Source organism: Ranitomeya imitator, chromosome 2 (assembly GCF_032444005.1).
Source record: "Ranitomeya imitator isolate aRanImi1 chromosome 2, aRanImi1.pri, whole genome shotgun sequence".
In the NCBI taxonomy this organism is placed as follows: domain Eukaryota; kingdom Metazoa; phylum Chordata; class Amphibia; order Anura; family Dendrobatidae; genus Ranitomeya; species Ranitomeya imitator.
The window spans coordinates 575,146,997-575,162,707 of record NC_091283.1 but is presented as its reverse complement, the minus strand read 5'-3'; positions in this window follow the sequence as shown (position 1 = coordinate 575,162,707).

Sequence of the window (15,711 nt, the reverse complement as noted above, 5' to 3'; positions counted from 1 at the left end):
GAGGGAGCAGTTCATCCAGTCTACAATGATCATGGATCTCAAGAATTTAGCTTACATTGAATCAGCTAAAAGGTTAACTCCTAGACAGGCCAGATGGTCCTTGTTTTTTATTTAATTTATTTTGTCTATTAAATTCAGACCAGGATCTAAAAATGTGAAAGCTGATGCTTTATCTCATAGTTTAGATTCCATTTCTCCTCCAGAACCTCCATCATCCATTATTCCTCAGGGTATTGTGTTGTATATTGTAACCACAGAGCTGGAAGAGGAGATTCGTAAAGCCCAGTCATTGGCCCCTTCTACTTCCCCAGGGTCCAAATTATTTGTGCCTGTGTACCTAAGGTTGTGAGTGTTACAGGAATTTCATGATTCTGTTTTAAGTGGTCATCCTGGGGTTAATGCCACAAGTGAAGCCGTAGCTAGACATTTTGGTGTCCATCCATGCATAAGGATATTAAAGACTTTGTGTCTGCTTGTGAAGTCTGTGCACGTGCCAAAGTCAGTCATAGCCAGCCAGCTGGGGAAATTGGCTCCATTGCCTATTCCAGAAGGACCATGGACTCATTTGTCCATGGATTTCATTACAGATTTGCCTCTGTCTGATGGGTAGACTGCTATCTGGGTGGTAGTTGATCAATTTAGCAAACAAGCCCATTTTGTTCCTTTGTCAGGATTACCTAAAGCAGAGACACTCTCCTGGTTGCTTATTTCTCATATTGTAAGATTACATTGGATCCCTCTGAACATTTTGTCCGATAAGGGAGAACAATTTATCTCTAGGTTTTGGAGAGCTTTTTACAATAAACTAGGGATTGAATTGTCATTTTCATCTGCTTATCACCCTGAAACCAATGGTCAGACTGAGAGGACAAATCAATCTTTGGAACAAATTTTAAGGTGCTCTGTGGCAGCGCAACAGGAAGACTGGTCTCCATTTTTACCTCTCACTGAGTTTGCTTTCAACAGCCTTGTAAATTAATTTACTGGAACCTCGCCATTCTTCTGTAATTATGGTTTTCATCCCCACTTTGGCTAATTTTTTAGCAATAGTTCTGAATGCCCTGGGGTGGAGGTTGCCATTCAGAGACTTGGGGATGCCTGGAGGGAGGTTCAAAAGAATATTGGGACTACTCAGATTCACCAAAAATGTAAAGCCGATTGAAGACGTGTTTGGTGGGTCTTGTTTTTAAGATTGGGGATAAGGCTTGATTGTCGTCTAGGAACATTAAACTTAAAGTGCCGTCGGCGAAGTTGGGTCGATATGAGATCCTAGAGGTGGTCAATCCTGTGGCATTTAGGTTAAAGCTTCCTCCATCCCTTTGCATCCCTAACATATTCCATAAATCCCTAGTAAAGGAGTATGTCCCTATTGCATGGTCTCCCTAATCCCTGCCTCATCCGATTTCAGTTAACGGTGGCCTGGAGTATGAGGTTCAGAGGGTTATAGATTCTTGGAAGGTCCATATTTCCCTCCAGTACCTCATCCACTGGAGGGGATACGGACCAGAGGAGAGATCCTGGGTCCCTGCTTGAGATGTGAAGGCCAATCGGTTAGTCAGGGCCTTCCATCTAAAATTTCCTAGGAAGCCTTGGGGTCCAGTGGCCCCCTAGAAAATAAGGTACTGTCGCGGTTCCACCCCTCAGGGTGTCTTGGATCCAGTTACTGACAGATTAGCCTTCCAATCTGGTACAGGGACGTGCTGAAGCTGTCAGTACTTTGATTGACAGCATGACCATCCAGTCTGGTTCAGGGGCGTGCTGAGCTGTTGGTGTGTTGATTGGAGGAGTGGCAATTTTATGGCACATATGTCAAGGGTTGAATCCAAATAGATTTTTAAATTGAATACTCTTACACCTAGTGGCCTCAACCATGACAGAAGTTTTAGCCTTTAACTAAACGTTATGAAGCTTGAAGTGTGGTCCTTTAGTTTCTGAATTAAATTTAGCTCCTCTTAGGGGGATATAGCAATTTGCTTAATAACTTACATATATGTGGGATTTCTATTTCTGCATAATCTATGGATCATGAAGGCATAAATTATAACATACAGGTCCTTGTGCTCTGAGGGATATCGACATAACGTGAGACATGTGTATATATATATATATATATATACAGTGGGGCAAAAAAGTATTTAGTCAGTCAGCAATAGTGCAAGTTCCACCACTTAAAAAGATGAGAGGCGTCTGTAAGTTACATCATAGGTAGACCTCAACTATGGGAGACAAACTGAGAAAAAAAAATCCAGAAAATCACATTGTCTGTTTTTTTTAACATTTTATTTGCATATTATGGTGGAAAATAAGTATTTGGTCAGAAACAAAATTTCATCTCAATACTTTGTAATATATCCTTTGTTGGCAATGACAGAGGTCAAATGTTTTCTGTAAGTCTTCACAAGGTTGCCACACACTGTTGTTGGTATGTTGGCCCATTCCTCCATGCAGATCTCCTCTAGAGCAGTGATGTTTTTGGTTTTTCGCTTGGCAACACGGACTTTCAACTCCCTCCAAAGGTTTTCTATAGGGTTGAGATCTGGAGACTGGCTAGGCCACTCCAGGACCTTGAAATGCTTCTTACGAAGCCACTCCTTCGTTGCCCTGGCGGTGTGCTTTGGATCATTATCATCATTTTATTTGCATATTATGGTGGAAAATAAATATTTGGTCAGAAACAAACAATCAAGATTTCTGGCTCTCACAGACCTGTAACTTCTTCTTTAAGAGTCTCCTCTTTCCTACACTCATTACCTGTAGTAATGGCACCTGTTTAAACTTGTTATCAGTATAAAAAGACACCTGTGCACACCCTCAAACAGTCTGACTCCAAACTCCACTATGGTGAAGACCAAAGAGCTGTCAAAGGACACCAGAAACAAAATTGTAGCCCTGCACCAGGCTGGGAAGACTGAATCTGCAATAGCCAACCAGCTTGGAGTGAAGAAATCAACAGTGGGAGCAATAATTAGAAAATGGAAGACATACAAGACCACTGATAATCTCCCTCGATCTGGGGCTCCACGCAAAATCCCACCCCGTGGGGTCAGAATGATCACAAGAACGGTGAGCAAAAATCCCAGAACCACGCGGGGGGACCTAGTGAATGAACTGCAGAGAGCTGGGACCAATGTAACAAGGCTTACCATAAGTAACACACTACGCCACCATGGACTCAGATCCTGCAGTGCCAGACGTGTCCCACTGCTTAAGCCAGTACATGTCCGGGCCCGTCTGAAGTTTGCTAGAGAGCATTTGGATGATCCAGAGGAGTTTTGGGAGAATGTCCTATGGTCTGATGAAACCAAACTGGAACTGTTTGGTAGAAACACAACTTGTCGTGTTTGGAGGAAAACGAATACTGAGTTGCATCCATCAAACACCATACCTACTGTAAAGCATGGTGGTGGAAACATCATGCTTTGGGGCTGTTTCTCTGCAAAGGGGCCAGGACGACTGATCTGGGTACATGAAATAATGAATGGGGCCATGTATCGTGAGATTTTGAGTGCAAACCTCCTTCCATCAGCAAGGGCATTGAAGATGAAGCGTGGCTGGGTCTTTCAACATGACAATGATCCAAAGCACACCGCCAGGGCAACGAAGGAGTGGCTTCGTAAGAAGCATTTCAAGGTCCTGGAGTGGCCTAGCCAGTCTCCAGATCTCAACCCTATAGAAAACCTTTGGAGGGAGTTGAAAGTCCGTGTTGCCAAGCGAAAAGCCAAAAACATCACTGCTCTAGAGGAGATCTGCATGGAGGAATGGGCCAACATACCAACAACAGTGTGTGGCAACCTTGTGAAGACTTACAGAAAACGTTTGACCTTTGTCATTGCCAACGAAGGATATATTACAAAGTATTGAGATGAAATTTTGTTTCTGACCAAATACTTATTTTCCACCATAATATGCAAATAAAATGTTAAAAAAACAGACAATGTGATTTTCTGGATTTTTTTTTCTCAGTTTGTCTCCCATAGTTGAGGTCTACCTATGATGTAAATTACAGACGCCTCTCATCTTTTTAAGTGGTGGAACTTGCTCTATTGCTGACTGACTAAATACTTTTTTGCCCCACTGTATATATATATATACTTTTTTAACATACAGTGGGTATGGGAAGTATTCAGACCCATTTAAATTTTTTACTCTTTGTTTCATTGCTGCCATTTGCTAAATTCAAAAAAGTAATTTTTTTCACATTAATGTAAACTCTCCACTCCATCTTGACTGAAAAACAACAGAAATGTAGTAATTTTCGCTGATCGGGTGGACAGATTACTGGGAGGGGCTGGTGAGGACCCAGCGGTCATGGTGCACATTGGCACAAATGACAAAGTTAGAGGTAGGTGGAAGGTCCTTAAAGATGATTTCAGGGAATTAGGCCACCACAAGCTGAAAGCAAGGACCTCCAACGTGGTATTTTCCGAAATACTGCCTGTACCACGTGCCACGCCAGAGAGGCAACGGGAGATTAGGGAGGTTAATAAGTGGCTCAAGAATTGGTGTAGGAAGGAGGGGTTTGGGTTCCTGCAGAACTGGTCCGACTTCTTAGTTGGCTACAGGCTCTACGCTAGGGACGGGCTGCACCTCAATGGGGAGGGTGCAGCTGTATGGGGGGAGAAAATGGCTAAAAGGTTGGAGGAGTGTTTAAACTAGGAATTGGGGGGGAGGGTATTCATTTTATAGGAGGGGAAGATAGTGCAGATAGAGACCTGGGCACAAATAAGGAAGTTGGGGGTGGCGGTGGCATGGGGGGTGGGGTTAGAACACTTAATAATTTAAGAAAGAATAGAGGTGCAGAGAGATACATAAAATGTATGTATACTAATGCCAGAAGCCTCACCAACAAAATGGACGAATTAGAACTAATGTTGTTGGAGCATAATTATGACATGGTGGGGATATCTGAGACATGGCTGGATGAGAGCCATGACTGGGCTGTTAACTTGCAGGGCTATAGCCTGTTCAGAAATGACCGTACAGATAAGCGAGGGGGTGGGGTGTGTCTATATGTAACATCGTCCTTAAAACCCATCCTGCGTGATAATATAGGTGAATTTAATGAAAATGTAGAATCCCTGTGGGTGGAGATAAGGGGAGGGGGAAAAAATAATAAATTACTGATAGGGGTTTGTTATAAATCTCCAAAAATAATGGAAGCAATGGAGAATATCCTCGTAAAGCAAATAGATGAAGCTGCGACTCAAGGAGAAGTCATTATTATGGGGGACTTCAATTACCCTGAAATAGATTGGGGAACAGTTACCTGCAGTTTCAGCAAAAGTAATCGGTTTTTGACAACTATGAGAGACAATTACCTTTCACAACTGGTTCAGGACCCAACAAGAAGGGGGGCACTGCTAGACCTAATATTAACCAACAGGCCAGACCGCATAGCAAATATAAGGGTTGTGGGTCACTTGGGTAATAGCGATCACAAAATAATAAGTTTTCATGTATCCTTTAAAAAGATGTGTAGTAGAGGGGTTACAAGGACACTAAACTTCAAGAGGGCAAATTTCCAACGGATGAGAGAGGATCTTGGTGCAATTAACTGGAACGATATCCTGAGACACAAAAATACACAAAGAAAATGGGAGACGTTTATTAACATCCTGGATAGGACCTGTGCACAGTATATACCGTATGGGAATAAACATACTAGAAATAGGAGGAAACCAATATGGCTAAATAGAGCTGTAAGGGGCGCAATAAGTGACAAAAAGAAAGCATTTAGAGAATTAAAGGAAGTAGGTAGTGATGAGGCATTAAATAAATACAGAAAATTAAATAAATTCTTTAAAAAGCAAATCAAGGCAGCAAAGATTGAGACAGAGAGAGACTCATTGCCAGAGAGAGTAAAAATAATCCTAAAATATTCTTTAACTACATAAATAGTAAGAAACTAAAAAATGATAGTGTTGGCCCCCTTAAAAATAGTCTGGGTGAGATGGTGGATGAGGATGAGGAAAAAGCCAATATGCTAAATGACTTTTTTTCATCAGTATTTACACAAGAAAATCCCATGGCAGACAAAATGACTAGTGATAAAAATTCCCCATTAAATGTCACCTGCTTAACCCAGCAGGAAGTGCGGCGGCGTCTAAAAATCACAAAAATTTACAAATCTCCGGGCCCGGATGGGATACACCCTCGAGTACTGCAGGAATTAAGTACAGTCATTGATAGACCATTATTTTTAATCTTTAAAGACTCCATAATAACAGGGTCTGTACCACAGGACTGGCATATAGCAAATGTGGTGCCAATATTCAAAAAGGGAACAAAAACTGAACTCGGAAATTATAGGCCAGTAAGCTTAACCTCTACTGTGGGTAAAATCCTTGAGGGCATTCTAAGGGATGCTATACTGGAGTATCTGAAGAGGAATAACCTCATGACCCAGTATCAGCATGGGTTTACTAGGGACCGTTCATGTCAGACTAATTTGATCAGTTTCTATGAAGAGGTAAGTTCCGGATTGGACCAAGGGAACCCAGTGGATGTAGTGTATATGGACTCTTCAAAAGCTTTTGATACAGTGCCACACAAAAGGTTGATACATAAAATGAGAATAATGGGGATAGGGGAAAATATGTGCAAGTGGGTTGAGAGCTGGCTCAGGGATAGGAAACAAAGGGTGGTTATTAATGGAGCACACTCGGACTGGGTAGCGGTTAGCAGTGGGGTACCACAGGGGTCAGTATTGGGCCCTCTTCTTTTTAACATATTTATTAATGACTTTGTAGGGGGCATTCAGAGTAGAATTTCAATATTTGCACATGACACTAAACTCTGCAGGGTAATAAATGCAGAAGAGGACAATTTTATATTACAGGATGATTTATGTAAACTAGAAGCTTGGGCTGATAAATGGCAAATGAGCTTTAAAGGGAATAAATGTAAGGTCATGCACTTGGGTAGAAGTAATAAGATGTATAATTATGTGCTTAATTCTAAAACTCTGGGCAAAACCGTCAATGAAAAAGACCTGGGTGTATGGGTGGATGACAAACTCATATACAGTGGCCAGTGTCAGGCAACTGCTACAAAGGCAAATAAAATAATGGGATGCATTAAAAGAGGCATAGATGCTCATGAGGAGAATATAATTTTACCTCTATACAAGTCACTAGTTCGACCACACTTAGAATACTGTGCATAGTTCTGGTCTCCGGTGTATAAGAAAGACATAGCTGAACTAGAGCGGGTGCAGAGAAGAGTGACCAAGGTTATTAGAGGACTGGGGGGTCTGCAATACCAAGATAGGTTATTACTAGTGTTGAGCATTCCGATACCGCAAGTATCGGGTATCGGCCGATACTTGCGGTATCGGAATTCCGATACCGAGATCCGATATTTTTGTGATATCGGGTATCGGTATCGGATCAACAGGGAAGTGTAAAATAAAGAATTAAAATAAAAAAAATTGATATGCTCACCTCTCCGGCGGCCCCTGGACATCATGCGGCTAACCGGGTGGCTTCTTTGTTTAAAATACGCGCCTTTAGGACCTGGGAATGACGTCCCGGGTTCTGATTGGTCGCGTGCCGCCCATGTGACCGGCACGCGACCAATCTGAAGCCGCGACGTCATTCTCATTCACAAAAACTCCTAATTCTAGGATTTGAGGACCTGCGAATGACGTCACGGCTTCTGATTGGTCGCGTGCCGGTCACATGGGCGGCACGCGACCAATCAGAACCCGGGACGTCATTCCCAGGTCCTAAAGGCGCGTATTTTAAACAAAGAAGCCACCCGGTTAGCCGCATGATGTCCAGGGGCCGCCGGAGAGGTGAGCATATCAATTTTTTTTATTTTAATTCTTTATTTTACACTTCCCTATGGATCCCAGGGCCTGAAGGAGCGTTTCCTCTCCTTCAGACCCTGGGAACCATGAGAATACCTTCCGATACTTGATGTCCCATTGACTTGTATTGGTATCGGATATCGGTATCGGCGATATCCGATATTTTTCGGGTATCGGCCGATACTATCCGATACCGATACTTTCAAGTATCGGACGGTATCGCTCAACACTAGTTATTACACTTGGGGCTATTTAGTTTGGAAAAACGAAGGCTAAGGGGTGATCTTATGTTAATGTATAAATATATGAGGGGACACTACAAAGACCTTTCTGATGATCTTTTTAATCATAGACCTGAAACCGGGACAAGGGGGCATCCTCTGCGTTTGGAGGGAAAAAAGGTTTAAGCATAATAACAGACGAGGATTCTTTACTGTAAGAGCAGTGAGACTATGGAACTCTCTGCCGTATGATGTTGTAATGAGTGATTCATTACTTAAATTTAAGAGGGGACTGGATACCTTTCTGGAAAAGTATAATGTTACAGGGTATATACACTAGATTCCTTGATAGGGCGTTGATCCAGGGAACTAGTCTGATTGCAGTATGTGGAGTCGGGAAGGAATTTTTTTCCCCAATGTGGAGCTTACTCTTTGCCACATGGGTTTTTTTTTGCCTGCCTCTGGATCAACATGTTAGGGCATGTTAGGTTAGGCTATGGGTTGAACTAGATGGACTTATAGTCTTCCTTCAACCTTAATAACTATGTAACTATGTAACTATGTAACTATGTAATTTATTAAAAAAGGAAAACTGAAATATCACATGGTCATAAGTATTCAGACCAGGATCGGACTGGCCTGGCGGGGTGCCAGGGAAATCCCTGGTGGGCCCCTGGAAAAAAGCAGGAGAGGGGAGGAAACAAACAAACCTGTAAATCAGGGCCTGGTGTAGAGAAAGCAGGGAGCTCAGGAATATCTGGACTCATCATTCACTGCTGACTTAAACTTATTTTCAAATGAGGTACCGTATATACTCGAGTATAAGACGAGATTTTCAGCCCAAATTTTTGGGCTGAAAGTCCCCTCTCAGCTTATACTCGAGTCATGATCTGCGGTGGGGTCGGCGGGTGAGGGGGGAGAGAGGACTGTTATATACTCACCTAGTCCCGGCGCAACTGTCCCTGCCTGTCCCATGGTCTCTGGGTGCCACAGCTCTTCCTCTGTTCAGCTGTCACGTGGGACCGCTCATTAAAGTAATGAATATGGACTCCACTCCCATAGGGGTGGAGCCGCAAATTCATTCCTGTAATGAGCGGTCCCACGTGACCGCTTACTACAGGAAGAAGCTGCGGGCACCGGAGACCATCTGTCCGGGAGCACAGCAGCTGCCAGGGACCACGCTGGAGCAGGTGAGTATTTCATAGTCACCTGTCCACGTTCCACCCGCCGGGCGCTGCTCCGTCCTCCTGTCCTCTTGCTGTGACTGTTCAGGTCAGAGGGCGTGATGACGTATTAGTGTGCGTGCCGCCCTCTACCTGAACAGTCAGTGCAGTTAGACGGGACGCTGAGGAGCAGCGGGCAGCAAGCAAGGAGAGGTGAGTATGTCTTTTTTTTTTATTGCAGCAGCAGCATTACACGTGGCACCGCTATGTATGGATCATCTTATGGGGCAATAATGAAATGTATGGAGCATTCTATATGGCACAGCTTTATATGGAGCATCTTATGGGGCCATAATGAAATGTATGGAGCAGTCTATATGGCACAGTTTTAAATGGAGCATCTTATGGGGCCATAATGAACTGTATGCAGCATTACAAGGTGCACATTTTTATATGGAACATCTTATTGGGGCCATAATGAACTTTAATGCAGCATTACATGGGGCATATTTTTCTATGGAGCATCTTATGGGCACATTATCAACTTTATGGAGCATTACATGCGTCCATCATCAACTTTATGGAGCATTATATGGACCCATCATCAACTGTATGGAGCATTATATGGGCCCATCATCAACTTTATGGAGCATTATATGGGCCCACCATCAACTGTATGGAGCATTATATGGGCCCATCATGAACTCTATGGAGCATTATATTTTTGAAATTTACCAGTAGCTGCTGCATTTTCTACCCTAGGCTTATACTCGAGTCATTAAGTTTTTCCAGTTTTTTGTGGCAAAATTAGGGGGGTCGGCTTATACTCGGATCGGCTTATACTCAAGTATATACGGTATATTGCAAATATGATAAACATCCTTGTCCATATATTATATAAAAAAAGTCTGTGGAAGCAGTAGAGTGGGCCCCTAGAGTTAATACCCCTGGTGGCCCCTAGGCACCCCAGTCCAACCCGGATTCAGACCCTTTGCTCAGTATTGAGTAGACACACCTTTTTGAGCTAGTACAGCCATGAGTCTTCTTGGGAATGAGGCAACAAGTTTTTCACACCTGAATTTGGGGATCCTATGCCATTCTTCCTTGCAGATCCTCTCAGTTCTGTCAGGCTGGATGGTGAACGTTGGTGGACAGCCATTTTTAGGTCATTTCAGAGATGCTCAATTGGGTTTAGGTCAGGGCTCTGGCTGGGCCAGTCAAGAATGGTCATAGAGTTGTTCTGAAGCCACTCCATTGTTACTTTACCTGTTTGCTTAGGGTCATTGTCTTGTTGGAAGGTGAACCTTCGGCCAAGTCTGAGGTCCAGAGCACTCTGGAAGAGGTTTTATTCCAGAATATCTCTGTACTTGGCTGTATTCATGTTTCCTTCAATGACAAACAGTCGTCCTGTCCCTGCAGCTGAAAAATACCCCATAGCATGTTGCTGCTACCACCATGTTTCACTGTTGGGATCATATTAGGCAGGTGACGAGCAGTGCCTGGTTTTCTCCACACATACCGCTTAGAATTATCACCAAAAAGGTCTATCTTCATCTCATCAGACCAAAGAATCTTAGAATTTTATTTCTCATAGTCTGGGAGTCCTTCATGTGTTTTTTAGCAAACTCTGTGCTGGCTTTCATATCTTCATGTCTTCATGCCTTGCACAGAGGAGAGGCTTCTGTGTGGCCACTCTGCCATGAAGGCCTGACTGGTGGAGGGCTGCAGTGATCTTTCTCCCACCTCCCAACTACATCTCTGTGGCTCAGCCCCAGTGATCTTGGGGTTCTTCTTAACCTCTCTCACCGGGGCACTTCTCCCATGATTGCTCAGTTTGGCTGGCTGGCCAGCAAGGTTTAGCAAGACTTCTGGTGGTCCCAAACTTCTTCCATTTAAGAATTATGGAGGCCACTGTGCTCTTAGGAACCTTGAGTACTGCAGATATTGTTTTGTAACCTTGTACAGATCTGTGCCTTGCCACAATTCTGTCTCTGAGCTCCTTGGCCAGTTTCTTTGACCTCATGATTCTCATTGGGTCTGACAGGCACTGTGAGCTGTGAGGTCTTATATAGACAGGTGTGTACCTTTCCAAATCAAGTCCTATCAGTTTAATTAAACAGAGCTGGACTGTAATGAAGGAGTAGAACCATCTCAAGGTGTAAAAGAAAATGGACAGCTGGTGACTTAAATATGAGTGTCTGAGCAAAGGGCATGAACACTTATGATCATGTGATTTTTCAGTTTTTCTTTTTTAATAAAATTGCAATTTAGTCAAGATGGGGTGTAGAGTGTACATTAATGAGAACAAAATTAACTTTTTTGAATTTTTGCCAAATGGCTGCAATGAAATAAAGAGTGAAAAATATAAAGGAATCAGAATACTTTCCGTACCCACTGTTCCTCCTTATTGTTACTTGTATATGTTTAAGTTTGCACAAGTTTGACAGGGTTTGCAACATACCTGTTTCCAGCTTTTGTTTTCTCCCAATGAAATGAACTCTAGAGGCCCCTGAGAAATGTTGAAGGAAATGGATTGGGTTGAAGCTTAGTATCAACTGTGGTTAGAGCTAAATTGTACATAAATGGTTAGGAAGATGGAAAAAGACAAATCTACGTTCAACTAAAGGACGTTGTCTGAATAACTAAATAAATCAGGAAACCTGCATTAGACGTTACAGCTCTGAATACACCAATAGATAGGTCAAGTAGAAATGAACCTGAACAGATCACATTACTGCTCGAATCGAGAATAGTGTAAGACTATAAAATAGAAAAACATCAGACTGTCAGTTCTTGTCAGGAGTGAATTGTTTAAGATCAGATGAGATATATACATGGAAGATATTACACTTTGATAAAATGTAAAGTAGTCAGTGTAAATTTGGTGTGCTCTCTAAATAACTCAACACAAAGCCATTCATGTCTACACCGCTGGCAACAAAAGTGAATACAATCCTAACTAAAAATGGTCAAATGTTCCCATTTTCCCTCCCAGAGTCATGTAGATCATTAATGTTATAATGTCTCGGGTGTGAATTGAAAGCAGGTGTTTTAAATTTTATGCTATTGCTCTCAAACTCTCCCATACTGGTCACTGGAGGGTCAACATGGCACCTAATGGCAAAGAACGCACTAAAGATCTGAAAAACAGAATTGGTGCTGTACATAAAGATGGTCTAAGCTATAAAAAGATTGCCAACACCCTGACACTGAGCTGCAGCACAGTGGCCAAACCATACAATGGTTCAACAAGGCAGGTTTCACCTAACCATGGTCGACCAAAGAAGGTATGTGCACATGTTCAGCGTCATATCCAGAGGTTGTCATTTCAAAATAGACGTATGAGTGCTGCCAGCATTGCTGCAGAGGTTAAAGGGGTTGGGCTAAGTCTGTTAATGCACAGACCATATGCCACACACTGTGTCAAATTGCTCTGCCTAGCTGTCATCCCAGAAGGGAGCTTCTTCCAAAGATGCTGCACAAGAAATCCTGCAACCAGTTTGCTGAAGACAGACTAAGGGCATGGATTACTGGAACCATGTCTTGTGCTCTGACGAGACCAAGATAAACTTATTTGGTTCAGATGGTATCAAGCATGAGTGGCGGCAACCAGGTGAGGAGTACAAAAACAAGTGGGTCTTGCCTACACTAAAGCATGGTGTTGAGAGTGTCATGGTATGGGACTGCATGTGTGTTGCTGTCTGTGGGGAGATACAGTTCATTGAGGAAGCCATGAATGAGAACATGTACTGTGACATACTGAAGCAGATCATGATCCCCTTCCTTTGGAAACTGGGTCACAGGGCAGTATTCCAATATGATAAAGACCCCAAACACACCTACAGATGACTACTGCCTTGTTAAAGAAATGTCTCCAGACGTAAACTCTATTGAGCATCTGTGGAGCATTATCAAATGAAAGGTGAAAGAGCACAAAGTCGTCATGGAGGATCTCAGTGGCAAACTATGAAGGTCTTGTGAACTCCATGGCCAAGAGAGTTAAAGCAGTGCTTGAAAATAATTGTGCCTACACAAAATATTGCCACATTCAGCACCATGAGAAAAAAGCCCGTGATGAGGTCATCACTAGTGTTGAGCGATACCGTCCGATATTTGAAAGTATCGGTATCGGATGGTATCAGCCGATATCCAAAAAATATCGGATATCGCCGATACCGATATCCGATACCAATACAAGTCAATGGGACACAAATATCGGAAGGTATCCTCTATGGTTCCCAGGGTCTGAAGGAGAGGAAACTCTCCTTCAGGCCCTGGGATCCATATTCATGTGTAATATAAAGAATAAAAATAAAAAATACTGATATACTTACCCTCGGACGCGCCCTGGTTGTCACCACTGCAACCGCCATGCTTCCCTTCTTAAGAATGAGTGCGTTAAGGACCTTCGATGACGTCGCAGCTTGTGATTGGTCGCTGAGCGGTCACATGACCACTCAACGATCAATCACAATCCGTGACATCATCGAAGGTCCTTAGCGCGCTCATTCTTAGGAACGGAAGCATGGCGGTTGCAGCGGTGACAACCAGGGCGCGTCCGAGGGTAAGTATATCAGTATTTTTTATTTTTATTCTTTATTTTACACATGAATCTTAATCCCGATACCGATTCCCGATATCACAAAAATATCGGAACTCAGTATCGGAATTCCGATACCGCAAATATCGGCCGATACCCGATACTTGCGGTATCGGAATGCTCAACACTAGTCATCACAGTTCAAGTTCACCAAGACTTCAAAGAAAAAAGACAGCACCCCAATGGATGCAATGGATGGTGAAAAAATAAAACTCACATTTATTCTGCCTTCTGTGGCGACGTTTCGGTCAACAGACCTTTATCAAGCACAGTATACAGCATTCTAACCACCATTATATATACATAACCCCTCACAACAATTAACAAAGCATCAATAGGGCGTCAATACAAAAGTGAAAAAAACATTTTAACCTAAACACACATACAAAAATACTAAAAACAGTCCCATATAGTTATTACCACAATGCCCGTACATATAATAGACAGTAAAAAGCTCTGATTGCTCATATGAGCAAGTCACATTAGATTAGAGCTCCCTTGACTAAATTGTAAACAAAGAAATAACACCAATCAATGCACAGCATTACAGTAGAGCTTTTTACTGTCTTTTTACTGTCTCAGCCTGGACAATCGCATCTGAGCACCATCCAGGTTGAAAACTGTTTATCCCCCAGAACTAGAATACGGTGTGGGCAGAACGACAGATAGATGAAGGATATTGTTGTTTTTTATTTTTGTTTTCTTACAGGAGACAAGGGATTCAGTGGTATTAGGCGTCAGGTGAATATAACTTTGTTTGTTATTTTAAAATAAAAAATGGAAAATTGTGTTTTTTTTTATTTCTAATAAAGGACTTTATTCTTGCTTTGTCTTTATTTACCATATAACTATAGGATTAGAAATAGAGAGGTGTCTTATAGACACCTCTCCATTGCTAAACCGTGGGTTTGATGTCACCTGACAATACAAAGGTTGACATCAACCCCACAAATATAAACCCACTTGCCACCCCTACAGCACAACAGGGAAGAGCTGGGCAAAGATTGGTGCAACTAATAGATGTGCCTTTTCTGGGCAGCTGTGAGCTGCTACTTTTAGGCTGGGGGTCAATATCCATGGCTACTTACTAGCCTGAGAATACCAGCCCCCAACTGTCTTCTTTAGCAAGGCTGGGTATCAAAAATGGGGCTGACCCCAAACCATTTTTTTAATTATTTATTTAAATAATTAAAAAATACTTCATGGGGACCCCTCTATTCTTGATAACCGGCTTTGCTAACGCTAACAGCTGATAGTTGCAGCCCCAGCTGTGAGTTTTGCATGGCTGGTTATCAAAAATACAGAGGAACACTGTCCAGGTTAATTTAAATTATTTATTTACAGAGCAGGAGCAGGCTCATTTATACACCCATCAGCCGCTCCTGCTCTCACAGATATTAGTGTTAGCAGGCGTCGGCTGATGGCACCTGTAGTCCCATCAGCTGACACCAGTTACCTGAGGTAAACTTTAATCCTCCGATCAAAGCTGCACGCTCACGCTGCCTTTTGACAGCATGGGAACCACTGCTATATGACTGGTAGGGATAATTTTTCAAGACAGGATGACAAACACACGGTGTTTGGGCTGAGAATCAAAGTAATGCCACACCAAATATGGTGCCTGCATTACTGTGATTGGCAAACAAATAAAGTGTCAAACATGCTGGACAGGTCACTCGGATATACCGAGGCAAATACCAAATTACGCGCCGAGTAACGAATAGCCCGAATAGCGTATTATTCATGTGAGTAACGAATAGTGCCGAATGTTTTCACTTATCACTAATAACTATCCCTTTCCCAGGGACACTCTTGATATTAGAGAGACCCAAGAGACTGACCTCACTATGCTCGTGTTAATCTCCCTCTCCCTCCCCCACCCCATGGAGCCTGGGACATAAATTTATTGGGAACAAG